General features: G+C 48.7%; 1 long non-coding RNA gene and 3 other non-coding genes across 4 annotated transcripts; 2 read left to right on the top strand and 2 right to left on the bottom strand.

Moving 5' to 3' along the window:
* The first annotated feature begins 7321 nt into the window (after positions 1-7321).
* Positions 7322-7393, top strand: TRNAM-CAU. The gene has a single exon. It is a non-coding gene; the product is annotated as a tRNA-Met (tRNA).
* Positions 7394-8156: 763 nt separating this feature from the next.
* On the bottom strand, positions 8157-8230 carry TRNAN-GUU. The gene has a single exon. It is a non-coding gene; the product is annotated as a tRNA-Asn (tRNA).
* A 500-nt stretch (positions 8231-8730) lies between these two features.
* LOC123359744 lies at positions 8731-19483 on the top strand. Its single transcript, XR_006575913.1, has 3 exons — positions 8731-8791; positions 17097-17214; positions 19358-19483. It is a non-coding gene; the product is annotated as an uncharacterized LOC123359744 (long non-coding RNA).
* Positions 19484-23127: 3644 nt separating this feature from the next.
* TRNAF-GAA lies at positions 23128-23200 on the bottom strand. Its single transcript has one exon. It is a non-coding gene; the product is annotated as a tRNA-Phe (tRNA).
* Positions 23201-27751: the final 4551 nt, after the last annotated feature.

The raw sequence follows: 27751 nt of genomic DNA, 5'->3' as shown, positions 1-27751 counted from the left end.
TGCCCCAATAACAAAGAGACTGGGGATATCGCAGCAGCTGAAAATGACCGTTTGGACAAGCACTCCCATCATGCAATCCGGCTGGGTGTAACTATGCAAATGACATCAGCCCCAAAAGGCCTTGACAACACATCACCAACAGATGGCAGGGCAGACTTCATACTGAACCTGCTTCAACTAGATTGTGGCAAAGATTCCAAAACACCGAACGTTAAACCTCACCAAACGCGTGTCAATCCATCCTCATCGTCGTAACCGCTCGTTATACTCCACACCCGAACGTAGCCCTCATATGGACAACATACCCTCCTAACTCAGTATCTGTACGTTAACCTTTTACCCCCCCAGTCAGGGCTATTGCAGATTATGTATTCCTTATGCCACCCGATCTTAAACCGAACTTTGCACCCCTTGGGTAAGCTGTACGTTGTTCCCTGAGCACCAGAAACTTCTATGCCGAAACTCTGTACTGTACGCTTTTTTTTTCTTTGAACGTCATTGTGGAGGCCAGTAAATAATTAACAAGGTTTTAAAGAGATCTTAATGAATGTTAGTTAGCATGAGTTAGGTTAACTGTGACCCTGGTGACGTGAGGAAGCAAGATAATGTAAGACAGAGGGAATTGTGTGAAAGTTATTACGACCTTGCAATATGCAGTCTTGCAGTCTTGTTTTTCTAGTGAGATAGCAGAGAAGCTTATGTATAAACAAAATGTATTTGTTGCTTTTTACTGTCTGTATTATTGTTAGAAATTGTCTGTAAAAGATATAAAGGCTTGCTGTGATTGTTTACCAGTTGAGAGACCTGTCCAGGACTGGGGTGACCCTGTGTCCTATGGCACTCTCTCCCTCCATGGTAATTACTGGAGAAATAATAAAGTATTTGGTTTTGCTGCACCCAAACGAAAAGCGAGAACTGAGTTTTTCTTCGACAATTTGGGGGCTCGTCCGGGATGGCAACGCCCACGGACCCACAGACGGCTACTACGGATCATTCCCCTTCGAACCCCATGGCGCCACATGAGAGGTATGAGACCTTTTGAAATCTCTATTGGGGTATCGGAGGAGGACTTTCCGTGAGGACGTCTGTCTCTGTTGGGCTCACGCCATCTGAACTTATTGACTGTGCAGCAGGATGAGATGCAAGTGGTGTTGGGGAGAGGCCCCAATAAGGTTAGTTTATAGCAGTACTGGGAACTGCTGAGTTGGCCAAGTAAATGCATAGGTAAATGCATAAGGTAATGCATAGGTAAATGCATTAGAATGCACCGGTGCTGAGGGGTTTTTACCGCCTCAAGAGGGGTTGTCATACCGCCTCATGGTATTGGTCCGGACCAGGTAAAGATGCATCATGGTTAAAATAAAAAAAAAGAGATAAAAAGGGTTAAAAAGAAAAAAGAAAAAGGAAGAAAAAGAGGCCTTGGTGTGTGTGTGTGTACACCAGTGTGAGTGGCTGTTACCGGGCTAGCCCGGTAACTAGTGGATCTTTAGGAGATCCGACCCACAGTGGGCTGACTCGGCCAGGCATTGTCCGGCGAGGAAGCTGCCTGGGTCTAGGAGTGTGTGAACCCATCTTCCCTCCCCTTTCCTTGTGAGTTTCTCCTGTGTGAGTGGAAAATGGGTAAGGGACTGTCTAAATATTCCACCTCACCCCCTAAGGGTACCCCAGCATATTACATGTACGTACATTATGGTTCTAAAATCTGCAGGTATTTAAATGATTGGAATCTGTACATGCGTGAAAAATTCATTTAAACAATGCCCATTAGAAGGTACCTTCAATCTAGATAAGATCATATATCTCAGTGGAGCTTTAATCACAGAGAAAAGCCTCTGACACAGTGTGAGCAATTTGTCTAGGAACGGGTTAATTTGAAATTCGGCTTAGCCCTGAGATAAAGGAGAAGTTGTTTTGTCTTCAAGGTCATGAATCAGTACGGACTATGCTAAGTGCAAAGGCTGTACAAGTTACAGAATTGGAATTATATTTGCAAAGCTTAACTTCCCAGTGAGACATGTGTGAGTATTGAAGTGGTTTAAGGCTTGGGGCATTCATGTTTTCCTGTGTGAGGTGGGAGCATTCCCAACACTCTCCATTGTTGTTTTATTATTTTTAATGAAGCTTTAAAATTTGATTGTATGCTCTGTCAGTCTGATCACCTGACATGAGGGATAAATTAGTAACAGGAATTTGTCACAGTTTGGTGTGCAATTAATAATGGGGGGGCCCTGCAGAATTTACACCATCTCTCTGTTTACCCTTGTTATTTTGTGTTTGCTTTGTTTGGTATTGTTGGTTGCATGATTAAAGGTGAGCTCTAATAGAATAAGGAAACACTATTTAGCTTTGGCTCTGTTTTGTTTAACCGGTTACTGATGTTTTTCTGCTCTGTTCATTTGGGCGTTAGGTGTGTGAGCGGAACTGAACTTCTCGTTCGTAATTCCTCAGGGTGGAAGCCATGTGTGCGATGAAGCTCTGAGGTTGTCCTGAGATTTTTACAGTCCCGCCCCCCCGTAGCGGACAATATAATAGAAGTAGAAAAATTTGGCTTAGACTGTAATTTTTTGCTTTTTGTGTAATTTTCTTTTCTGTTTAAGTGTCAGCAGACAAATGGGTGGGTCTCTGGGTAGACCCCCAAAGGGGTCTGGATTATGTGTTAAGTGAATGGCCATGTATTTTTGCCCAGGTGGCAAGCCTTACTAGGGAGGACTCAGGTAGTCTTGTGAGTAGAAATATTTTGGGGAAAAGACCAGTAGGGTGGGGCTAGTTGAGAAGCTCACCATCCTAGCTAAACTGGTTGTGGAACAAGCTAGTGTCCATGGACGGGACGATTCAGCGAGAAAAAAGGATCGGGCCCAGGCGACCAGGCAACAGACAGAGTGATTGGAAAACAGGTTGGAAACTTTTGAGGGTGTAGTGGAAAGAAGGAGTAAGTGAATATAAGCATGAGGATTTCAAATACTCAAGAGGATATTTGGAATGGTGATTTGAATTGGTAAAGTGGCTGTTGGAAGGGAAAAGCGAGTGATTTTTAAGAGAACAGTTTTGGTGTCTTTGAACTGTTTGTAAATAATTTCAGGCAAATAAATTTATTAGATTGTAATAATTTGGCTGTGGACTAATTTTGTTAAATCAGTTGAAGACTGTATACAGTGCTATGTAATGAAAATTTTATTAGGCTCTACAGGCACTATAAGTGGTGATGTTTTCTTTCAGTGTTTAAAAGCAGGAGTTAGAAGAAATAAAAAGCAAGCCAGAAATAATCTGTGTTACTGCAAATTAACTAACTGATAAGGTAAAGGCCTCTGAAACCAAGGCTGTCTAAGAAACACATACGAGAAAATATGGGGTAATTCCTCTGTTTTGCCTAGAATCAACAAGAGTATTTGTATATTTTAAGTATTTAATTGCCCAGACGGGGTGGACCTCTGTTTGTCTTTCAGATAATCAAAGAAAACTAATGCCAGCAGCACAGCATTCAACGTACCTTGATTTACTAGCACAGTAAAAAATTATGTTGTGTGTTCTATGTTCTGTCTTGTTGTGTTTTTTTTTCGTAGCCAGAATTGTTGTGTTTAATATTTTCATGAGATGGTCTGATTTGATATCAAGCGGAAATGTTGGATTGAGATGCAGATACTTGTTTTGTTCAATTTAGAATACAAAGTGTTTGGTTACATCAGAAAATGTGATATACTAAAGTCTAATACATTTTCTTAAGTAAGAGAAAGAAACTACATTGGCCACATCTTTTAATTGAGAATTGTTGTTAAAATTTGCATACTGACAGGGTTAATTGGAAGCGAGGACATGAAAAGTTGACCCACTCCCCATATTGTACAAGGGATCCTTCTGGCTATCTCAGACTTTTAGCCAGAGGGCTGGGGATGGTGGATAGCTATTGGACTAGAAGTTATATTAAGTGGACTTCTCAAAGTGGGTGTGCTTGTCCTGGCTTGTTCTTCCAAAGTTCTGTAATAAGGTTATTTTAGTGAAAGGGTATATGTGGCATACATTGAATGATAATACTTCTGTACTGTATAACAGTACTGTTTATGTGTTTATGGTATGAAAAAGGTGTATAATTGAAGAGTAAAAGTTTCCTTTGTAGGTTAAATGAAGAAAAAAAAAAAAAAAGCCAAGAAGAGAATGGCTAACACGCGCTGGCCCCAGTCAAGGACACCGCTTGGCTGCCTACCAAGAGAAGGGGGGGGGAATGCTTGCTGCAGTTACACGAGATTGGTGTGCACCGGCCAGCCCACTCTCCTCCTTGGGACCTTTTGTAAATATTCAGATTGATTTTATTTAAATGTCTAAATGTTGTGGTTATGAATATGTATTAGTTTTAATTGATGTATTTACCACTTGGGTTGAAGCTTTTCCCTGCAGGACAGTAGATGTCTTTGCTTACAGATTTTGTACCACGTTTTGGCATCCCTGTGACTATCAACAGTGGTCGTGGAACTCATTTTACTGGACAGATTGTAAAGGGGTTATGTGCAACTCACTGCCCTCACCACCCACAGTCTGCTGGGACAGTGGAACGCCGGAACGGGACTTACAAAAAAATGAACTGGCCAAGATTTGTGCTGAGACACACTTAAAGTGGCCAGATGCCTTTCCTTTGGCACTGATGTGTATGAGAGCCATTCCCAATCGAAAGACTGGACTCAGCCCTCATGCAGTTTTGACAGGACGCCCAATGTGACTACCAACTGCATCCCCACTAACCCCAGCTCAGATGGACATTCATTTGCTGGATAACATAATGCTTAAATATTGTCAGGCACTAATGAAATGTGTTAAGTCTTTTTATACACAGGTGATGGAAGCACTACCAAAGGATCCTGTGCAACCTTGCCACTCGTTGGAACCAGGAGCCTGGGTCTACATAAAGATCCATCAGCGAAAGACTGCCTTGGCTCCATGCTGGAAAGGCCCTTTCCAAGTCCTGCTGACTACCGACACCGCTGTGCAGTGCCACAGACTGACTGCTTGGACCCAGGATTCTCACTGCAAAAACACCCCTCCACATCAGACGAATTTTCCTATTGATGCTTAGCCTATTCTTTCTTCTAGTTCTACTGTGCTTCTGGACAGCAGGGAAAAAGCTCCCTTGTCCACTGACAGACCAACTGTGCCTTTAGACTTTTCTAGAAAAAGCACAGCTATTACAGGGTGATATGTGCTGGAAACCTCTCCCCTGTAGGATGCTGAACCTTAATTGTTTTGGGAAAGAAGAAGAAGCACTCACTCCACTGACATTGCCAAAGTCCAGGAATTCCTGACTGAAAAGGACATTGAGAACTGACCCCTGGTGAAGAAACAAAGAATTACATTCTGGCAGGAAGAAATTTGTGGGACCCATGCTTGGGACTGTGGTATTAATTGGATTTTGGGGTTTATTCTACAGGCTGCGCCCTGTGTTCTGGATAAATCCTTCAGTATGTATTGCCCTCCCTAATTGGATTTTAACTGACATTGCCCTTATCCAGTTTTCTACATACCCAGATTGTCGTTTCCACCCTTAGTTCTATGACCCAGAAGGAGACTGACAGAGATGGTATTGAATATCACTGAGGCTGGGAAGGCATTGCAGTGGGATCTGGACCAGACTTGGCCCACTGCCCTTACAGACACGTCAGGAGTACCATCTGATCTGTGGTCATGAAGACATACTTGGACACTTTCTGGATGGAAGTGTGGACATTCACAGTGCTCCTTCCAAGCATATGGACCAGTTAGGGGGTGTGGGCTCCCACATACCGAATCCTGCTGGGTCCATGGGGAGGATGCATGTGGAACTGAATTATTTACCGAGACATCTGGGAAATTAGACCACCTGGTATACCTACCTGATTTATAGACAGTACCCCTAGAATAACACCTGATGGGATATACATATTGATTTTACCACTGCTGCAGGCAATTATATCATTTACTGGCCTGCAGATAGAATGCAGATAGAATGTAGATAGAATGCAGATAAAATATTGCAAGTAGTTCTTAGATTTTAGGTATATTTTGATTGGACTAGAATAATGCCTGATCGGTTTCAAAATTTGCTTTCATTGTTACCAAAGGTTCTAAGAATCTCTGAATTGCAAGGGCAAATTCCCATGCTTTAGAATATATATCAAGCTGGAAGGAATGCCTTTCATACATCTTATAGAGTGTTTACTTTATGTACTAGGTATGATGTTTTGTGCTTTGTGTTCGCAATTGTACAACAGCCCCATTATATTATTCCTATGGGATTGTTATTGTTTGTAATGTTGTTAGTTAATTTAGGATTATATTATTGTTGTTGTTGTTGTAAATAACGTAAGAATAGCAATACCTTTCATGTTCATTCTAATCATGCAATGTCATTACGTCCCATGACGGTTGACATGTTTGCTGTAGAATCTGAAGTCCATGGTTTCATGCGAATTGAGAGTTGAAATTGTTTGTTGTACTAGAAGTACAAAAGGGGGGAGTGTGGAAGCCAGTAAATAATTAACAAGGTTTTAAAGAGATCTTAATGAATGTTAGTTAGCATGAGTTAGGTTAACTGTGACCCTGGTGACGTGAGGAAGCAAGATAATGTAAGACAGAGGGAATTGTGTGAAAGTTATTACGACCTTGCAATATGCAGTCTTGCAGTCTTGTTTTTCTAGTGAGATAGCAGAGAAGCTTATGTATAAACAAAATGTATTTGTTGCTTTTTACTGTCTGTATTATTGTTAGAAATTGTCTGTAAAAGGTATAAAGGCTTGCTGTGATTGTTTACCAGTTGAGAGACCTGTCCAGGACTGGGGTGACCCTGTGTCCTATGGCACTCTCTCCCTCCATGGTAATTACTGGAGAAATAATAAAGTATTTGGTTTTGCTGCACCCAAACGAAAAGCGAGAACTGAGTTTTTCTTCGACAGTCATCTTAATAAAATGATGACTTTGGTTCGAGATCCCGGCTCCTGTTCCTTTGCAAGGTGTGTGCGTTTGCTCCGGGTTTTAGTCTGCTAATACAGCGGGGGGGGGCGATTGAGCCAGACGCGCTTGCCTGCTGCAGACACGGATCCAAGGCTGAACCTCGTCCCCCACAAGCTTGAAAGCTTAACTGAAAACTGTTTAAGAAGTGCTCCCGTCTCCGGCACTCAGCTACCCAGCTCCCAATGGGGTCCAAACCCCAAATAGATCCCTTTTACCCTGTAGAAGCTGTAAAATCCTGTGACCAGGGCAGCTGCCTAGCAGCCTGCGCATCTGCCTGCCAGCACGAGAGCGCGCAAGACACTAATCCGGATAGTGGCAGCTAGGTGGCAGGGGGAGGGTGTGAAGAACCAGCAGAGTGGCGCAGCGGGAGCGTGCTGGGCCCATAACCCAGAGGTCGATGGATCGAAACCATCCTCTGCTAGGCGTGCGCTTGTTTCTTTTCCCTCTGGGCCTTCAAGCGAGCCAGTGACCAGCAGAGCACCAAGAGCCTAGGCCATGAGGCAAGAGGTGGCTGAGGCGAAGCGGCCTGCCAGGGAGCTCCCCGGCACCTCTGGCTGCCTGGGCTGAAGGCAAGAGGCAGGCCTAGGCGTGGCGAGGGCCTCCTGTCCTGGAATGAGGCTGCAGTGCTTCCTGGTCCCCTTTTCCCACCACCCCGGCAGGTGGCTGCTGCGGGAGAACACGAGGGAGGCTCTGGGGGCGCTAGGCAGCGCTGTGTGTGTGGCTGTCAGGGGAAAGAGCCGAGGCTCCTGACTCGACCTGCCGTTGACTCGCGTGGCTCTGCGCGCCGTCAGCCAGGGCGGGCCAGGCTGCGGACGTGACTCAGGCTTGGGCCGCATGGCCGTGCTTTCCTGATGAGGCATGAGGCAGGCCAAGAGCTTTGCACAGCGTACAGGGAAGTGGGAGGGAGGCGTCTTTGAGCCGGCGTGTCTCCTCCGCTTCTCCCTTGCCACTTGGGCGGAGGCGGGAAGGGAGCGAAATGTTCCCGGCTGAAAGTTTTTGTGCTCGGCCTTGAGGATTAAGCCTGAGCCTCCAGCACGGCTGCTGGCAGATGGGTTTCTGAATGGCATCCAGCCCGCTCTTTGGACCACCAGCTGAAAGCACTGAGGCCAAGAGGCAGCAAAATGGGACCTTTGAGGCACCCCCACAGGCCTCGGGGAAGCAAGGAAGCAGCACAGGCTTAGCGTCGTCCCTGGGTGGGCTCGAACCACCATCCTTTCGGTTAACAGCCGAACGCGCTGACCCATTGCGCCACAGAGACACGGAGGGCTAAAGCTGTATTGAGCACAAAAGCCGGGAATCAGCTCAGGGTACGGTATAGCACATGCATGCAGTGGTTAGACAAGCAACAGCAAGGAACTGGACTGGTATGGAGCGAAAGTTCTGTGGGAAGGAACCGAAAAGAGCAACGGGGCTGTGGTACAGCGCTCGCATACACTTTCTTTGGCCTGTTTTGCTGGAAGAGTTAGCAGAGCGAGATTGTTAGTCACAGGACAGTGGGTGGGTTTATGCAAATTCTGGACTCTGGGGCCAGGGGGGGGCACGTGCACCACCTCTGCAACTGACGTTTGCTACCTCACTCCATAACAACACACCTTTTACCTCTCAGGACCAAAAATATACACCGTGAAAGAGATCTAACAGCATAAGCTTAGGGTAAGCAACTACAGCACTAACAACAATTTTAAGAGATTCAAAACCGCCTCTGTCTTTCCACACCAGGGACAGCAGAAAGGACATCAGCACCACCTGCAAGACACCAACAAACATCCATTTCTACCTCCCACCACAAGCGGACGTTAGGAACCCATACCCCTTAATGGTGAGTACTTTTCAGGAGAGGGTGACGCTCTCAGGCCTCAAATGCCAGGTACAGTTACTCTGTCCTTGATCCAAAATCAACAGGAAAATACACTGGATTACTCCTGCCCCAATAACAAAGAGACTGGGGATATCGCAGCAGCTGAAATGACCGTTTGGACAAGCACTCCCATCATGCAATCCGGGCTGGGTGTAACTATGCAAATGACATCAGCCCCAAAAGGCCTTGACAACACATCACCAACAGATGGCAGGGCAGACTTCATACTGAACCTGCTTCAACTAGATTGTGGCAAAGATTCCAAAACACCGAACGTTAAACCTCACCAAACGCGTGTCAATCCATCCTCATCGTCGTAACCGCTCGTTATACTCCACACCCGAACGTAGCCCTCATATGGACAACATACCCTCCTAACTCAGTATCTGTACGTTAACCTTTTACCCCCCAGTCAGGGCTATTGCAGATTATGTATTCCTTATGCCACCCGATCTTAAACCGAACTTTGCACCCCTTGGGTAAGCTGTACGTTGTTCCCTGAGCACCAGAAACTTCTATGCCGAAACTCTGTACTGTACGCTTTTTTTTTCTTTGAACGTCATTGTGGAGGCCAGTAAATAATTAACAAGGTTTTAAAGAGATCTTAATGAATGTTAGTTAGCATGAGTTAGGTTAACTGTGACCCTGGTGACGTGAGGAAGCAAGATAATGTAAGACAGAGGGAATTGTGTGAAAGTTATTACGACCTTGCAATATGCAGTCTTGCAGTCTTGTTTTTCTAGTGAGATAGCAGAGAAGCTTATGTATAAACAAAATGTATTTGTTGCTTTTTACTGTCTGTATTATTGTTAGAAATTGTCTGTAAAAGATATAAAGGCTTGCTGTGATTGTTTACCAGTTGAGAGACCTGTCCAGGACTGGGGTGACCCTGTGTCCTATGGCACTCTCTCCCTCCATGGTAATTACTGGAGAAATAATAAAGTATTTGGTTTTGCTGCACCCAAACGAAAAGCGAGAACTGAGTTTTTCTTCGACAATTTGGGGGCTCGTCCGGGATGGCAACGCCCACGGACCCACAGACGGCTACTACGGATCATTCCCCTTCGAACCCCATGGCGCCACATGAGAGGTATGAGACCTTTTGAAATCTCTATTGGGGTATCGGAGGAGGACTTTCCGTGAGGACGTCTGTCTCTGTTGGGCTCACGCCATCTGAACTTATTGACTGTGCAGCAGGATCAGATGCAAGTGGTGTTGGGGAGAGGCCCCAATAAGGTTAGTTTATAGCAGTACTGGGAACTGCTGAGTTGGCCAAGTAAATGCATAGGTAAATGCATAAGGTAATGCATAGGTAAATGCATTAGAATGCACCGGTGCTGAGGGGTTTTTACCGCCTCAAGAGGGGTTGTCATACCGCCTCATGGTATTGGTCCGGACCAGGTAAAGATGCATCATGGTTAAAATAAAAAAAAAGAGATAAAAAGGGTTAAAAAGAAAAAAGAAAAAGGAAGAAAAAGAGGCCTTGGTGTGTGTGTGTGTACACCAGTGTGAGTGGCTGTTACCGGGCTAGCCCGGTAACTAGTGGATCTTTAGGAGATCCGACCCACAGTGGGCTGACTCGGCCAGGCATTGTCCGGCGAGGAAGCTGCCTGGGTCTAGGAGTGTGTGAACCCATCTTCCCTCCCCTTTCCTTGTGAGTTTCTCCTGTGTGAGTGGAAAATGGGTAAGGGACTGTCTAAATATTCCACCTCACCCCCTAAGGGTACCCCAGCATATTACATGTACGTACATTATGGTTCTAAAATCTGCAGGTATTTAAATGATTGGAATCTGTACATGCGTGAAAAAATTCATTTAAACAATGCCCATTAGAAGGTACCTTCAATCTAGATAAGATCATATATCTCAGTGGAGCTTTAATCACAGAGAAAAGCCTCTGACACAGTGTGAGCAATTTGTCTAGGAACGGGTTAATTTGAAATTCGGCTTAGCCCTGAGATAAAGGAGAAGTTGTTTTGTCTTCAAGGTCATGAATCAGTACGGACTATGCTAAGTGCAAAGGCTGTACAAGTTACAGAATTGGAATTATATTTGCAAAGCTTAACTTCCCAGTGAGACATGTGTGAGTATTGAAGTGGTTTAAGGCTTGGGGCATTCATGTTTTCCTGTGTGAGGTGGGAGCATTCCCAACACTCTCCATTGTTGTTTTATTATTTTTAATGAAGCTTTAAAATTTGATTGTATGCTCTGTCAGTCTGATCACCTGACATGAGGGATAAATTAGTAACAGGAATTTGTCACAGTTTGGTGTGCAATTAATAATGGGGGGGCCCTGCAGAATTTACACCATCTCTCTGTTTACCCTTGTTATTTTGTGTTTGCTTTGTTTGGTATTGTTGGTTGCATGATTAAAGGTGAGCTCTAATAGAATAAGGAAACACTATTTAGCTTTGGCTCTGTTTTGTTTAACCGGTTACTGATGTTTTTCTGCTCTGTTCATTTGGGCGTTAGGTGTGTGAGCGGAACTGAACTTCTCGTTCGTAATTCCTCAGGGTGGAAGCCATGTGTGCGATGAAGCTCTGAGGTTGTCCTGAGATTTTTACAGTCCCGCCCCCCCGTAGCGGACAATATAATAGAAGTAGAAAAATTTGGCTTAGACTGTAATTTTTTGCTTTTTGTGTAATTTTCTTTTCTGTTTAAGTGTCAGCAGACAAATGGGTGGGTCTCTGGGTAGACCCCCAAAGGGGTCTGGATTATGTGTTAAGTGAATGGCCATGTATTTTTGCCCAGGTGGCAAGCCTTACTAGGGAGGACTCAGGTAGTCTTGTGAGTAGAAATATTTTGGGGAAAAGACCAGTAGGGTGGGGCTAGTTGAGAAGCTCACCATCCTAGCTAAACTGGTTGTGGAACAAGCTAGTGTCCATGGACGGGACGATTCAGCGAGAAAAAAGGATCGGGCCCAGGCGACCAGGCAACAGACAGAGTGATTGGAAAACAGGTTGGAAACTTTTGAGGGTGTAGTGGAAAGAAGGAGTAAGTGAATATAAGCATGAGGATTTCAAATACTCAAGAGGATATTTGGAATGGTGATTTGAATTGGTAAAGTGGCTGTTGGAAGGGAAAAGCGAGTGATTTTTAAGAGAACAGTTTTGGTGTCTTTGAACTGTTTGTAAATAATTTCAGGCAAATAAATTTATTAGATTGTAATAATTTGGCTGTGACTAATTTTGTTAAATCAGTTGAAGACTGTATACAGTGCTATGTAATGAAAATTTTATTAGGCTCTACAGGCACTATAAGTGGTGATGTTTTCTTTCAGTGTTTAAAAGCAGGAGTTAGAAGAAATAAAAAGCAAGCCAGAAATAATCTGTGTTACTGCAAATTAACTAACTGATAAGGTAAAGGCCTCTGAAACCAAGGCTGTCTAAGAAACACATACGAGAAAATATGGGGTAATTCCTCTGTTTTGCCTAGAATCAACAAGAGTATTTGTATATTTTAAGTATTTAATTGCCCAGACGGGGTGGACCTCTGTTTGTCTTTCAGATAATCAAAGAAAACTAATGCCAGCAGCACAGCATTCAACGTACCTTGATTTACTAGCACAGTAAAAAATTATGTTGTGTGTTCTATGTTCTGTCTTGTTTTTTTTTTTTTTCGTAGCCAGAATTGTTGTGTTTAATATTTTCATGAGATGGTCTGATTTGATATCAAGCGGAAATGTTGGATTGAGATGCAGATACTTGTTTTGTTCAATTTAGAATACAAAGTGTTTGGTTACATCAGAAAATGTGATATACTAAAGTCTAATACATTTTCTTAAGTAAGAGAAAGAAACTACATTGGCCACATCTTTTAATTGAGAATTGTTGTTAAAATTTGCATACTGACAGGGTTAATTGGAAGCGAGGACATGAAAAGTTAACCCACTCCCCATATTGTACAAGGGATCCTTCTGGCTATCTCAGACTTTTAGCCAGAGGGCTGGGGATGGTGGATAGCTATTGGACTAGAAGTTATATTAAGTGGACTTCTCAAAGTGGGTGTGCTTGTCCTGGCTTGTTCTTCCAAAGTTCTGTAATAAGGTTATTTTAGTGAAAGGGTATATGTGGCATACATTGAATGATAATACTTCTGTACTGTATAACAGTACTGTTTATGTGTTTATGGTATGAAAAAGGTGTATAATTGAAGAGTAAAAGTTTCCTTTGTAGGTTAAATGAAAAAAAAAAAAAAAAGCCAAGAAGAGAATGGCTAACATGCGCTGGCCCCAATCAAGGACACCGCTTGGCTGCCTACCAAGAGAAGGGGGGGGGAATGCTTGCTGCAGTTACACGAGATTGGTGTGCACCGGCCAGCCCACTCTCCTCCTTGGGACCTTTTGTAAATATTCAGATTGATTTTATTTAAATGTCTAAATGTTGTGGTTATGAATATGTATTAGTTTTAATTGATGTATTTACCACTTGGGTTGAAGCTTTTCCCTGCAGGACAGTAGATGTCTTTGCTTACAGATTTTGTACCACGTTTTGGCATCCCTGTGACTATCAACAGTGGTCGTGGAACTCATTTTACTGGACAGATTGTAAAGGGGTTATGTGCAACTCACTGCCCTCACCACCCACAGTCTGCTGGGACAGTGGAACGCCGGAACGGGACTTACAAAAAAATGAACTGGCCAAGATTTGTGCTGAGACACACTTAAAGTGGCCAGATGCCTTTCCTTTGGCACTGATGTGTATGAGAGCCATTCCCAATCGAAAGACTGGACTCAGCCCTCATGCAGTTTTGACAGGACGCCCAATGTGACTACCAACTGCATCCCCACTAACCCCAGCTCAGATGGACATTCATTTGCTGGATAACATAATGCTTAAATATTGTCAGGCACTAATGAAATGTGTTAAGTCTTTTTATACACAGGTGATGGAAGCACTACCAAAGGATCCTGTGCAACCTTGCCACTCGTTGGAACCAGGAGCCTGGGTCTACATAAAGATCCATCAGCGAAAGACTGCCTTGGCTCCATGCTGGAAAGGCCCTTTCCAAGTCCTGCTGACTACCGACACCGCTGTGCAGTGCCACAGACTGACTGCTTGGACCCAGGATTCTCACTGCAAAAACACCCCTCCACATCAGACGAATTTTCCTATTGATGCTTAGCCTATTCTTTCTTCTAGTTCTACTGTACTTCTGGACAGCAGGGAAAAAGCTCCCTTGTCCACTGACAGACCAACTGTGCCTTTAGACTTTTCTAGAAAAAGCACAGCTATTACAGGGTGATATGTGCTGGAAACCTCTCCCCTGTAGGATGCTGAACCTTAATTGTTTTGGGAAAGAAGAAGAAGCACTCACTCCACTGACATTGCCAAAGTCCAGGAATTCCTGACTGAAAAGGACATTGAGAACTGACCCCTGGTGAAGAAACAAAGAATTACATTCTGGCAGGAAGAAATTTGTGGGACCCATGCTTGGGACTGTGGTATTAATTGGATTTTGGGGTTTATTCTACAGGCTGCGCCCTGTGTTCTGGATAAATCCTTCAGTATGTATTGCCCTCCCTAATTGGATTTTAACTGACATTGCCCTTATCCAGTTTTCTACATACCCAGATTGTCGTTTCCACCCTTAGTTCTATGACCCAGAAGGAGACTGACAGAGATGGTATTGAATATCACTGAGGCTGGGAAGGCATTGCAGTGGGATCTGGACCAGACTTGGCCCACTGCCCTTACAGACACGTCAGGAGTACCATCTGATCTGTGGTCATGAAGACATACTTGGACACTTTCTGGATGGAAGTGTGGACATTCACAGTGCTCCTTCCAAGCATATGGACCAGTTAGGGGGTGTGGGCTCCCACATACCGAATCCTGCTGGGTCCATGGGGAGGATGCATGTGGAACTGAATTATTTACCGAGACATCTGGGAAATTAGACCACCTGGTATACCTACCTGATTTATAGACAGTACCCCTAGAATAACACCTGATGGGATATACATATTGATTTTACCACTGCTGCAGGCAATTATATCATTTACTGGCCTGCAGATAGAATGCAGATAGAATGTAGATAGAATGCAGATAAAATATTGCAAGTAGTTCTTAGATTTTAGGTATATTTTGATTGGACTAGAATAATGCCTGATCGGTTTCAAAATTTGCTTTCATTGTTACCAAAGGTTCTAAGAATCTCTGAATTGCAAGGGCAAATTCCCATGCTTTAGAATATATATCAAGCTGGAAGGAATGCCTTTCATACAGCTTATAGAGTGTTTACTTTATGTACTAGGTATGATGTTTTGTGCTTTGTGTTCGCAATTGTACAACAGCCCCATTATATTATTCCTATGGGATTGTTATTGTTTGTAATGTTGTTAGTTAATTTAGGATTATATTATTGTTGTTGTTGTTGTTGTAAATAACGTAAGAATAGCAATACCTTTCATGTTCATTCTAATCATGCATTGTCATTACGTCCCATGACGGTTGACATGTTTGCTGTAGAATCTGAAGTCCATGGTTTCATGCGAATTGAGAGTTGAAATTGTTTGTTGTACTAGAAGTACAAAAGGGGGGAGTGTGGAAGCCAGTAAATAATTAACAAGGTTTTAAAGAGATCTTAATGAATGTTAGTTAGCATGAGTTAGGTTAACTGTGACCCTGGTGACGTGAGGAAGCAAGATAATGTAAGACAGAGGGAATTGTGTGAAAGTTATTACGACCTTGCAATATGCAGTCTTGCAGTCTTGTTTTTCTAGTGAGATAGCAGAGAAGCTTATGTATAAACAAAATGTATTTGTTGCTTTTTACTGTCTGTATTATTGTTAGAAATTGTCTGTAAAAGGTATAAAGGCTTGCTGTGATTGTTTACCAGTTGAGAGACCTGTCCAGGACTGGGGTGACCCTGTGTCCTATGGCACTCTCTCCCTCCATGGTAATTACTGGAGAAATAATAAAGTATTTGGTTTTGCTGCACCCAAACGAAAAGCGAGAACTGAGTTTTTCTTCGACAGTCATCTTAATAAAATGTTGACTTTTGTTCGAGATCCCGGCTCCTGTTCCTTTGCAAGGTGTGTGCGTTTGCTCCGGGTTTTAGTCTGCTAATACAGTGGGGGGGGGAGAGGGGGGGCGATTGAGCCAGACGTGCTTGCCTGCTGCAGACACGGATCCAAGGCTGAACCTCGTCCCCCACAAGCTTGAAAGCTTAACTGAAAACTGTTTAAGAAGTGCTCCCGTCTCCGGCACTCAGCTACCCAGCTCCCAATGGGGTCCAAACCCCAAATAGATCCCTTTTACCCTGTAGAAGCTGTAAAATCCTGTGACCAGGGCAGCTGCCTAGCAGCCTGCGCATCTGCCTGCCAGCACGAGAGCGCGCAAGACACTAATCCGGATAGTGGCAGCTAGGTGGCAGGGGGAGGGTGTGAAGAACCAGCAGAGTGGTGCAGCGGGAGCGTGCTGGGCCCATAACCCAGAGGTCGATGGATCGAAACCATCCTCTGCTAGGCGTGCGCTTGTTTCTTTTCCCTCTGGGCCTTCAAGCGAGCCAGTGACCAGCAGAGCACCAAGAGCCTAGGCCATGAGGCAAGAGGTGGCTGAGGCGAAGCGGCCTGCCAGGGAGCTCCCCGGCACCTCTGGCTGCCTGGGCTGAAGGCAAGAGGCAGGCCTAGGCGTGGCGAGGGCCTCCTGTCCTGGAATGAGGCTGCAGTGCTTCCTGGTCCCCTTTTCCCACCACCCCGGCAGGTGGCTGCTGCGGGAGAACACGAGGGAGGCTCTGGGGGCGCTAGGCAGCGCTGTGTGTGTGGCTGTCAGGGGAAAGAGCCGAGGCTCCTGACTCGACCTGCCGTTGACTCGCGTGGCTCTGCGCGCCGTCAGCCAGGGCGGGCCAGGCTGCGGACGTGACTCAGGCTTGGGCCGCATGGCCGTGCTTTCCTGATGAGGCATGAGGCAGGCCAAGAGCTTTGCACAGCGTACAGGGAAGTGGGAGGGAGGCGTCTTTGAGCCGGCGTGTCTCCTCCGCTTCTCCCTTGCCGCTTGGGCGGAGGCGGGAAGGGAGCGAAATGTTCCCGGCTGAAAGTTTTTGTGCTCGGCCTTGAGGATTAAGCCTGAGCCTCCGGCACGGCTGCTGGCAGATGGGTTTCTGAATGGCATCCAGCCCGCTCTTTGGACCACCAGCTGAAAGCACTGAGGCCAAGAGGCAGCAAAATGGGACCTTTGAAGCTCCCCCCAGTGAACTTCTGTTCACTGGATTGTTGGGTAGTAAGTCATCTATTGGACTTTGATTTATTGTCTTTTGTCTGCAGGTAGTAAATCAATCACCAAATGTGCTTCTGTTGATTCTGCACCTTTACCAGGGTAAGAGGTGGGAGTGGAGTGGATGGGGGAGCCCCACCTGTCAATCCTGTGCTGTGAGGACAGGAGGTGAGTCAAAATAAGATATATCAACTTCAGCTACACTATTCTTGTAGCTGAAGTTTTGTGTTTTACATTGACCCTGTTTCCCCGCCCTTCCCCCAGTGTAAACCAGGCCAAAGTGTAAGTAGTCTCTTAGCCTATCCATGCTGTGATCAAGTGTCTTGGGTTATATCTACACTATGAAATTAGGTCACATTTATAGAAGTGGGTTTTTTAGGAATTGTTTTTATACAGTCGATTGTGTGTGTCCCAACACAAAGGGCTCTAAGTGCATTAAGTCAGTGGACTGCGTCCACAGTACCAAGGGAGCGTCGACTTCTGGAGCGTTGCAATTTGGGTAGCTGTGGGTAGCTATCCCACAATCTCCGCTGTCCATTGGGATTCTGGGTTGATATCCCAATGCCTGATGGGGCAAAAACAGTGTCGCGGGTGATTCTGGGTACATGTCATCAGACCCTCCTCTCCCTCCCTCCCTCCCTCCGTGAAAGCAGCAGCAGACAATCATTTCGCACCTTTTTCCTGGGTTACCTAAGCAGATGCCATACCACGGCAAGCATGGAGCCCGCTCAGCTCACCGTCACACCGTACGTCTCCTGGGTTCTGGCAGACATGGGACTGCATTGCTACACAGCAGCAGCTCATTGGCTTTTGGCAGCAGAAGGTGCATTATGATTGGTAGCCATTGTCATTGTACTCCTAGGTGCTCTTTTAGCTGATCTCAGTGAGATCAGTTGGGGCGCCTGGGCAGACAAGGGAGTGACTCAGCCAGGTCATTCCCATCTTCTGCCAAGCAGCCAGGCGATGACGATGGCTAGCAGTTGTACTGCCCCGCTTGCTACAAGCCTAAGAGGTAAAAGCTAGATGGATCAAAACAAGAAATTGACCTGATTTGTTTTGTGAAATCAATGGCCTGCTAAACCCAGGGTTTTGAGTTCAATCCTTGAGGGGGCCATTCTGTGTGACAGTTGTTTGTGTTTCTTCTTGATGCAAAGCCACCCCTTTTGTTGATTTTAATTCCCTGTAAGCCATGCCGTCAGTTGCCCCCCCTCCATCAGAGCAATGGCAGACAATTGTTTCACACCTTTTCTCAGTGCAGAACCAGAAGCTGCAAAAGCAAAACCAGGCAAGGAGGCGACAGCAGTGACAAGAGTGATGAGGACATAGACATGGTCATAGACTTCTCACAAAGTATGGGACGGGCAATGTGTCCCGACAATGTGCACATCATGCTGATGAGCTCTGCATGGTCACCTGTGCTGATCAGCACATCACGCTGGCCAAACAGGAAATGAAATTAAGAAGTTTGCAGGCCTTTTCCTGTCTACCTGGCCAGTGCATCTGAGTTGAGAGTGCTGTCCAGAGCGGTCACAATGGAGCACTCTGGGATAGCTCCGGAGGCCAATACCTTCAAATTGTGTACACACTACCCTAAATTCGACCAGGCGAGGCCGAGTTCAGTGCTAATCCCCTCGTCGGAGGTGGAGTAAAGAAATCGATTTAAAGAGCCCTTTAATTTGAAAAAAAGGGCTTTGTCGTGTGGATGGGTCCAGGGTTAAATCGAGGTAATGCTGCTGAATTCGACCTAAAGTCATAGTGTAGACCAGGCCTCCGAGGGATTTTATAGCTACTGGCTGGCTGGGTGTCCAAAAAAGGGAGCAACCCTCCCCCCCCCCCGCTTCCATTGATCACACTTGGTAACTACTAAGCAGAAGCACAGAATCATAGATTGATTTGCTGAGTCTCCTGCAGGCCTTCCTAACGGCACAGCAGGGCTGCTCTTGGTTCTGTAAAATGTTGTTTCGTTTAGCAGTGACTGTGAAGGCACTTCCAGCTATTTGGCAGTGGGAACTCTGGTATTAAGTGGACACCCTGTCTTAGCTGTGTATGGCTGTATTGCTTGTAGATTTATATATTCTGTATTGATGTTACCAAATGGAGTATTTTGTAGCTGTCTGCTATAATTTGTTTAACTTGTACGAAATATGAATATGCTCCCTCAGACTTAACCACCTGCCTTGTCACACACTCCCTGCCCCTCGCTCTCTGGGGTGGGAACAAGCCACCAGCATGTGTCCCCATTGGATTTTTTTTTATTTAATTACTTCTCATTGTTAAATTATTTATGAGTGTTTTTTAAATTTCACTGCAGTGCGTTTTCTTCCTGCCACTGTCACCTGGCAGCTCAGGGATGTGAGATTCTCCTCCATTGCGTTTCTGCCCACGGAAAAAGAAGAGAGACCACACCTCAGTACCTTTGGAAATAAAAGCAACCTGGAAACAAACCAGCTGTCTCCTCAGTGTGCAGTTTGTGTCTCTGTTGGTGCAGTTGATGTGTGTGCAGCATGTGTGGTGCACAGGGGCACTGTGTGCTCACATGGGAATTCACCACCCTTGGGGCAGGATTTGACTTGTTCCTGGAGTGAATGTAGCACTGTGGAGTGTCAGGCACAGGCTGCATGACCCCCTCCATTTATCCTTGGCGCAGATACAGCCCAGGCAGTGCTACTGCAACCTCCCATCCTGCTGCCCTCCACCATCATCTGCACAGCCCACCTGTCAAGGCAGGAGGGGAATGTTGCTCCATGGATCCTGGCTCTCAGATGGGACTGCCCTGGGATGGGGGTGTGTGGTTGCATCCATTAGGTCACCAGACTGAGCCTTCTAATATCCTTGGTGATTGTTCCCAAGATCCAGGACTTTGTGCTCAAACAAAGAAACATCTCCCAGCTTCCTGGTTGAAAATAAGGCCCTTTCCTTCCAATACACAGGAAAGAAGTACATCTTCACCCCAGATGGGACTTGATCCCACAATCTCTGGCTTCGGAAGCCAATGCCTTATCCACTGGAGCCCTGATGTACAGCTGCTAAAGAGATGGAAATTTCCTCTCATAAATGCACATTCCTCGCATTTGCTTCAACACTAAATAGCCCCTTTATGTGCCTTAGAGAAATGTCTGCATCCCCTGGCAGCGAGGCAACTGGGCAGGTCGCTGACAGAGCTGAGCACCACCTTTCTGCCAGCCATCTTTAGAGAAGAACCCCACGCTAGAGTCACCCCTCCCTCCTTCAGCACCTCCACGGCTGTGGCTCTGAGTGGCAGTAGGATGATTAGGGGGTGAATCCGGGGCTGGAAGGGGGTGAGGTCGGCCTGTAAGGAGGAACCAGGTGGGGCAGACCCAGGGGGAGGCTGTGGGCTGCTGGTCGGTTGTTGGGATCCGAGCTCTAGATCAAAGCTGCACAGTGACCTGACCCCAGGGTTATAGGGCCAACATAGTGACCCCCTTACCGGCCTCGGTGACCCCCAAACCCTTGTTACTAAGGGCACTGAGGAGTCTCTGTCCCTTAATAACTTCTGGGAGCTCCCCAGCAGGCTGCGGGCGTCAGCCGCCTCCTGCCTCACAGGTTAGACTCTTGGCGCTGTGCCAGCCGCCCCCTCGCTTGCAGGCCCAGTGAAGGAAGCAGGAGGCCTGGTGCTGGCAGAAGAGGGTTTTGATTTATCAACCTCTGTGTTATGGGCACAGGACGCTTCCACTGTGTCCCTCTGCTGGCTTTTCTTCAGCAGCACCTAGCGGCCCTGGCTCCAGGCTAGTGCCTGGTGAGCTCTGGCACCGGCAGGAAGCGCTGCAGGGTGCTGGGCAGCAGCCCTGGCAAACAGCTGCTGGTAGGTGTCTCTGTGGTATCATGGGTCAGTGAGTTCAGCTGTTAATGGAAAGGAGGGGGGGTTATGCTCCCCCAGGGATGCCACTGAGGGCTCCTTGTGGGCTCCTCAAGGTCTGCTGGGAGCCGTGATGTTCCCCTTTTGCCACCTCGAAGGCTCCCTCCTGGACACAGTGGGGTCACCTGCTGCCTACAAGAGTGTGGGGGCTGTGCTGCAAAAGCCCATCTCCCAGCAGCCATGCCGGAGCCTCAGGTTTAATCCTCAAGGCCGAGCGCAAAACCTTCAGCCGGGAACGTTTCGCTCCCTTCCCACCTCTGCCCAAGGAGCAAGGGAGAAGTGGACGAGACAGGCCGGCTCAGACGCCTCCCTCCCACTTCCCTGTACACTCTGCAAAGCTCTTGGCCTGCCTCATGCCTCGTCAGGAAAGCGCGGCCATGCGGCCCAAGCCTGAGTCACGTCCGCAGCCTGGCCCGCCCCGGCTGACGGCGCACAGAGCCACGCGAGTCAATGGCAGGTCGAGTCGGGAGCCTCGGCTCTTTCCCCTGACAGCCACACACACAGCGCTGCCCAGCGCCCCCAGAGCCTCCCTCGTGTTCTCCCGCAGCAGCCACCTGCCGGTGTGGGTGGGAAAAGGGGACCAGGAAGCACTGCAGCCTCATTCCGGGACAGGAGGCCCACGCCACGCCCGCCTCTTGCCTTCAGCCCAGGCAGCCAGAGGTGCCGGGGAGCTCCCTGGCAGGCTGCCGCCTCAGCCAGGAAATAAGGAAAAGGGGATGAATGAAGAAGTCAGGAAATAACAAGGAAATGAAGAGGTTTGTCGAATGGGTTTCTGCCCGATTTACCATCTTCTTAGCTACCGCTCAAAGTTAAAGACCTAAAGTCGACCTATTGGCATAAGTACAGATGGTTAGAATGGAATTAAAAGGAGCTGCTATCACAAGTGTTAGGTGCCTGCAAGCAGCATGCAGACTGTTTAAAAACACCGCAATTAGAGGCTCAGATGAAATGTTTGCCCTAAATCAGAAACGACAATAGGACGACCAGCAGAACGCCACTCTAGGTACATGGCAGAGTAATGGAGGCCGTTAGAGGCAAAAAGTCATTCCTCAAAAATTGGAAATCAGATCCTAGTGAGGATAATAGGAAGTTGCAAAAACTCTGGCCTGTTAAGTGTCAAAGTGTAACAAGTCAGGCCAAGAAAGAATCTGAGAAGCAACGTGCTAAAGACACAAAAGCTAAGCATAAATCCGGTCAGTGCGAGTCCTGGTCTGGCCCCGCAGAAAGGTGAACCCCCTCTGTGGCTGGAGTGAGCTCCTCTAAGGCGACCTCACTACAGACCTGTGCCAGGTAGTGCTCATTGTAAAAATGTTTCCCCTGAAGGTTGGGAAAACGGGACCAGCGGTGCTCAGGCCGGCTGACACAATTAACCCCTCCCCCCAATAACAAACATCATGCAGTCCAGAGGAAGGGGGCCTTTGATCTTCCCTCTCATGCCTTAACTGGGGACCATACACACTAATATAGCAGTAACCAGTGCCACAGAGCACAAAGCCCACCAGTAATGCCCTCCCTGGTTGGAGCTCCACCAACTTCTGTACTCGCACCGCAAATTTGAAGAACAAGACTCCAGCCCCATCATTCTTCCCTGGCCAGGAGGCCCTTCCTCCAATCACCCTCTGCCTATTGAGCTACCCTAGAGTTCTTAATGTGCATTTCCTGAACACCCACCATGGCCAAGTCCAGCTGCTCCAAGGCACTGAACATCAAGCGCCTCCTCCTGGGCCCCCAAATCCCTGTCACCTTCCACAGGGCCACTTTCACAGACGCCCCTTCCCTGGTACTGCCCTCGATCAGCTGCGCAGGGGAGTTTTCATCCCCAATCCCTGCCTGTCACTGCCCAGCAGCCCTCTGGCACCATTCATGAGGGTCACCCTGCCTCACTCTCTTCCTGCCATGTTGGGAAAGACAGCTCTCATCCTTAAAGGTCAGGTGGGCTAACTAGGGGCAGAAGCCCATTCTATGTTTTCCTACTGCAGAGCAAATATCAGAGACTCACCTTCAGGGCCACCCAGAGGGGAGGCAAGTGGAGCAATTTGCCCCAGGCCCCCCAGGGGTCCCATGAGAATACAGTATTGCCACTTTTTTAATGGAAGGGGCCCCCAAAATTGCTTTGCCCCAGGCTAGCCCTGCTCACTTTGGGTGCAGGCACCACTGTGCTTCCAAAGAACAAGCTGCCCCTGCACAAAGAGGATGAAAGAACCTGCCAAAGCCTGGGATTGAACCAGGGACCTTTAGATCTTCAGTCTAACGCTCTCCCAACTGAGCTACTTTGGCAACTGCACAGTAGTAGTTTGGCCTGTTGCTTCTCTGTCTGGGAGGTTTTTGCAGCCGTTGCACACAAAAAGGACGTCATTGTGAGCGGCCCATGAAGACAAGACTCGCTTTTGCCTGCCTTGCTCAGCTTGACTTGCTGCCTCACCCCGTTCCTGCCCTAGTGCCCGGGCTGACCTGGTGGTGGAAGGGGACTGGGGGCCAGTGGCGCGGGGAGGAAGTTGAGCTGGACCCTGAGCTAGACTAGACCCTGGCGGTGAGAGTCTGGCCACCACCTGCCGCCCCACCCTGTTGTCCTGGCTTCCCCCACTGGGCGTCGTTTCGGGAGGGAAGTGGGGCTTCTGCCTCCCCTCCCCGATTTTCACACCGCAGAGGAGTGCGAACAGGAAAACCAACGGCTGCTCCACCCCCCACCGGAGGAACCCGACGCCCTTAGCTGTGGGGAGTAAGAAGTGGCTGTTGGCTGACAGGGCCTGTCCCCGAGGAGCTGGAGCAGCAGCTGCCGCCTCCCCCTCGGCTCCAGGCTGTGGGAAATGCTCATTGCCTGGCTGCATGGGCGGCTGCTGCTCCGTGCTCTGGAGAGGGTCTGTATTGCTCTGTCAACCCCCCGTCTTCACTGAGCCAGTCTGGTAAGGTCCCAAGTGCCCCCTCCGGCCTGGCAGCTGAGAGTCTGTGCAGACATCGGCCCCCCTGCCAGCCCCACAGGCAGCAGCAGCACCAACCCCCCAGCACCACAGGGGCACTCAATGCGCTTCCTGTGGGGAAATGGCTCCTTGGCGTCCAGCTGCTAGAGTGAGAGCCAGGAGAGAGCAGTGTCTGGCTCACCGTGGGGGAGAGAAGAGAACTGGTGAGTGCGGATCTCCCTCAGCCTCCCCCGCAATGCTGGTCAGTTGTATTGTCACTGTGATAGCATTTCCCTGCAGGGCCGGCCCTAAAGGGGTGCAGGGCTCAGGACAAATCCCCCCCTTTACACCCCAGGCCCTGCCCCCACTTCCCACCTTCCCTCAAGCCCCCACCCCTGTCCCATCTCTTCCCGGCTTGCACCTTCCTGCCCCATTCCTCTCCCTCCCCCACCTCCTGCTGTCCCTGCTCCTCCCCCTCCCCACCCCGCCGAACAGCTGATCACTGGCAGGTGGGAGGCGCTGAAGGGGAAGAGGAGGAGCTTGTCAGCAAGGCCTGTAGTGGGGGGGGGGAGGAGCTGGCTGCCAGTGGGCGCTGAGCACCTATTTTTCCTCTGTTGGTTCTGCAGCCCCGTAGCTCCCATGGATTCGCTGACTCGGCTCCTTTCACACTCTAGAGAGAGGAGCAGAACCAGGGCTATGGCTGATCTATGGGGCACCAGGTGAGTGGCAGAGGCTTCAGGCGCTGAGAGTTTGCCTGACACAGTGTGAGGTGGTGTCCCAGGGATCTCTATGAAAGGAGCAGAACAGGATTTCCTTGGGGTGGGGAGAGAATTGAGAGTGTCTCAGGGGGTTGTACAGAGGTATTGCCCGGGTGAGGGACTGGCTAAAACACAGGCCTTGCTGTGAGCAAGATTCGAACCTGCGCAGGGGAACCCTATTGGATTTGAACTCCAACGCCTTAACCACTCAGCCATCACAGCTGTGAGCACAAAACTGCCCCAATGCCAGAGAAACTGGTAAAGAATCCCAATGCCCAGGCATGAAGTCATCTGAACTACAGCAAACCTGGCTCCCAAAGCACAGGGGGGATTTGGGGTTTGTTCTCTTTGCTTAGCCATGTGCAGTAGCTCATGCTCCAATACATCTGTTAGTCTATAAGGTGCCACAGGTCTCTTTGCTGCTTTTACAGATCCAGACTGACACGGCTACCCCTCTGATACTCCTAGTGACACTCTCTAATGGATCCCCATCCTCCACCCACCGTGAGGTAGGTAGGAGCGGATCATTATTATCCCTACTTGAAAGAGGGAGAAGCTAAGGCTGAGAAAGGAGAATTGACTTGTCTTAGGTCACACAGCCAGCCAGTGGCAGGCTTGAATTTCACACATTGAATGACCTGAGTAAAGTGCTCTCAGATGAGCTCCAGACCAACAACAGTGCACAGTAATTATTCAGCAAGTATTTGAGGAGAACTGCAATGTTAGAGAGAATCATGAACTGCTCAGAGATCATTAATGCAGCGAAGCAGCAAAATTTGGCAAACATATCACAGGTTCTGACTTATTTACTTGGGCTTAAAAGAGAACAACAAGGACCTGAGTGTCCTCCCTGTCAATAACCCCCTGCTCAGCCAATCAGGGTAGAGACTGAGGACGGGAGGCTGAGGGTTCTCACCAGAGAGCCCAAAGGATGGCCCAGGTCACCGGTGGGGATCACTGCCCGAGCACTATTTCAGCCCCACATTTTTGGGTGGACCTCCCACAGTGGGAGCTGCAGAGCACTCCCCCGCAACACACACACATACACTGCTCCTGGTGTTGGGAGGGGAACAGGTGAAAAGACAAAAGAAGCAAGAGACAAAGAGAAAGGAGGAAGGGAGGGATGGAGGAAAAGGTGAAACAAAAAGGACAAACCCTAATGACCCCAGTGGTTCTAAGGGACAAAATCCCAGGTGCGCAATAAAATTTTGCCTCTTAAGCTAGTGTTTTCCATGCCTAAAATTCAACTGTCACCAGATGGATCAGACTGAATAGGTTTCAAACCTTGAGGAGGCTCTTACCTTCTAAACAGGGACGGCTGTTTTCTAGTAAAATCACTAAAAGGGAAGGAGAAAACTCGAAAGAGGTTCCTCCTGGCGCTCACGTACCTGAACCCGAATACTCTCTCAGTCCTCAAAGAGAGACCTGGAGAAGGAGACTTGCTGAAGCAAAGCCACAGGGGTCTCTGAGGTTTCCCTGGCCCCTCGCCCCTGTCCTGCCTGGCTGATGTCAGCATCTCTCTGTGAGGTCACCACCTCCCCACCACCTTTGACCAATAGTCTGAGGTCCTGCAAAAGGCCTTTGTGATGTCACTGCCTGTCACGGACTCACAGATCGTGCCCACTCTTGGCCCCGTGCGGTCCGTGGGGGGTGCCCCTTTCAGTGCGACAGCCCTTCTCGGGGTTCCACTCTCTCTCAGGGTCAGGCCCCTCCACCTCCTGGAGCCGCACCTCTCTGAGCCTTAGCACGTCTGTCTCTCGCCATGGGCCCCCTCAGGGAGTCCACGCTCTCTGGACCCCCCGGGCCTCCTCACCCCCGAAGGGGTTGATGCCCCCTGTTCTCTAGACTGGAGTGACTCTCAGCCAGCATAAAACAGGAGGGTTTATTGAGACTTGAACACAGCACAGGCAGGGCCGGCTCCAGACCCCAGCGCGACAAGCACGCGCGTGGGGCGGCAGTTGTCGTCAGGGGCGGCAGATTGGGCCGGTGGACCTGCCGCAGTCATGCTTGCGGGAGGTCCACCGGAGCCCCGGGACGACAAGACCTGCCGCAGGCATGACTGCGGACGGTTCGCTGGTCCCGCGGCTCGGCTGGACCTCCCGCAGGCATGACTGCGGCAGCTCAACCGGAGGCGCCGGACCAGCCAACCGTCCGCAGCTGCGGGAGGTCCAGCCGAGCCACGCGACTAGCGGACCCTCACCAGTCAAGCCAGCGGGAGGTCTGCTGCTCCCGGGGCTCCGGGGCGTCTCCCGTGCATAACTGCTTGGGGCGGCCGAATATGTAGAGCCGGCCCTGAGCACTGGAAACTCTCAGGGCCTCAGGCCTGGCCTCCCTCAGCCCAGCACATCCCAGTCCCGCTGCAGCCAGGTGGGCTCTGCCTGCTTCCCCTCGCCAGCCCAGAGCCCCCCTGCTTCCCAGCTGGGCCTCCGATATCCCGGGCCCCAAGCCCCACCTCTGTCCATTGTCTTTTCTCCAGGTACACAGGGTTGCCTGGGCCTCCTCTCCTCTCTGCCCCCCTCTGGCTGGAACAGGTTGGTCACGGGGTCCTCTCCCTGCAGCCCATTGTCCTCTCACTGGCCAGAACTGGCTGTGACTCCTGAGCTGGGTCTCCGGGCCACCAGGTCACCAGTCACTGGGGTCTCCATCCTCCAGGCCATCAGCCAGGGTCCCAAGTCCCTCTCCGGTCCTCTGTAATAACAAACTCCCTCTCCCCTCACCTTGTTAAACCAGTAACACCTGGGGACACTGAGTCCCACTCCCTGTGCATGCAAACCACTGGAAAACACAGAAAACCCCAAGAAAATCCCCCACTTCGTCACAGAGCCCAGCACACCTCTCCTCCTCTGGGCACCTAGAGCAGAGGAGGCTGGTGCTGATGGCTCCAAGGGAAGGCTTAAAAGCCACAGAGCAACTGAGGTCAGGGCCAGAGGAGGGCAGGCCTATGCCTATGTGTGGCCTTCAGACAGGCACAAAAACACCCAGCCAGGCTGCTCCCTGCCATGCCAAACACCCACTGAAGGCCACCCACAGACCAGCATGTGGGGCGGCTGCTGATGCTCTGTGGCCATTATCGACGACGGTAGGAAAGCAGGGCCAGCCCCCCGGTGGTCCCTCTTACTGTTCCCACTCTCCATGCTCACTTTGGCAGTGGGGCAGGAGATTTTACCCCAAGA

This window comes from Mauremys mutica, unplaced genomic scaffold (genome assembly GCF_020497125.1).
Source record: "Mauremys mutica isolate MM-2020 ecotype Southern unplaced genomic scaffold, ASM2049712v1 Super-Scaffold_100186, whole genome shotgun sequence".
Lineage (NCBI taxonomy): Eukaryota > Metazoa > Chordata > Testudines > Geoemydidae > Mauremys > Mauremys mutica.
Note: the sequence above shows the minus strand (reverse complement) of the source record. Positions and strands in the feature narration are given on the sequence as shown.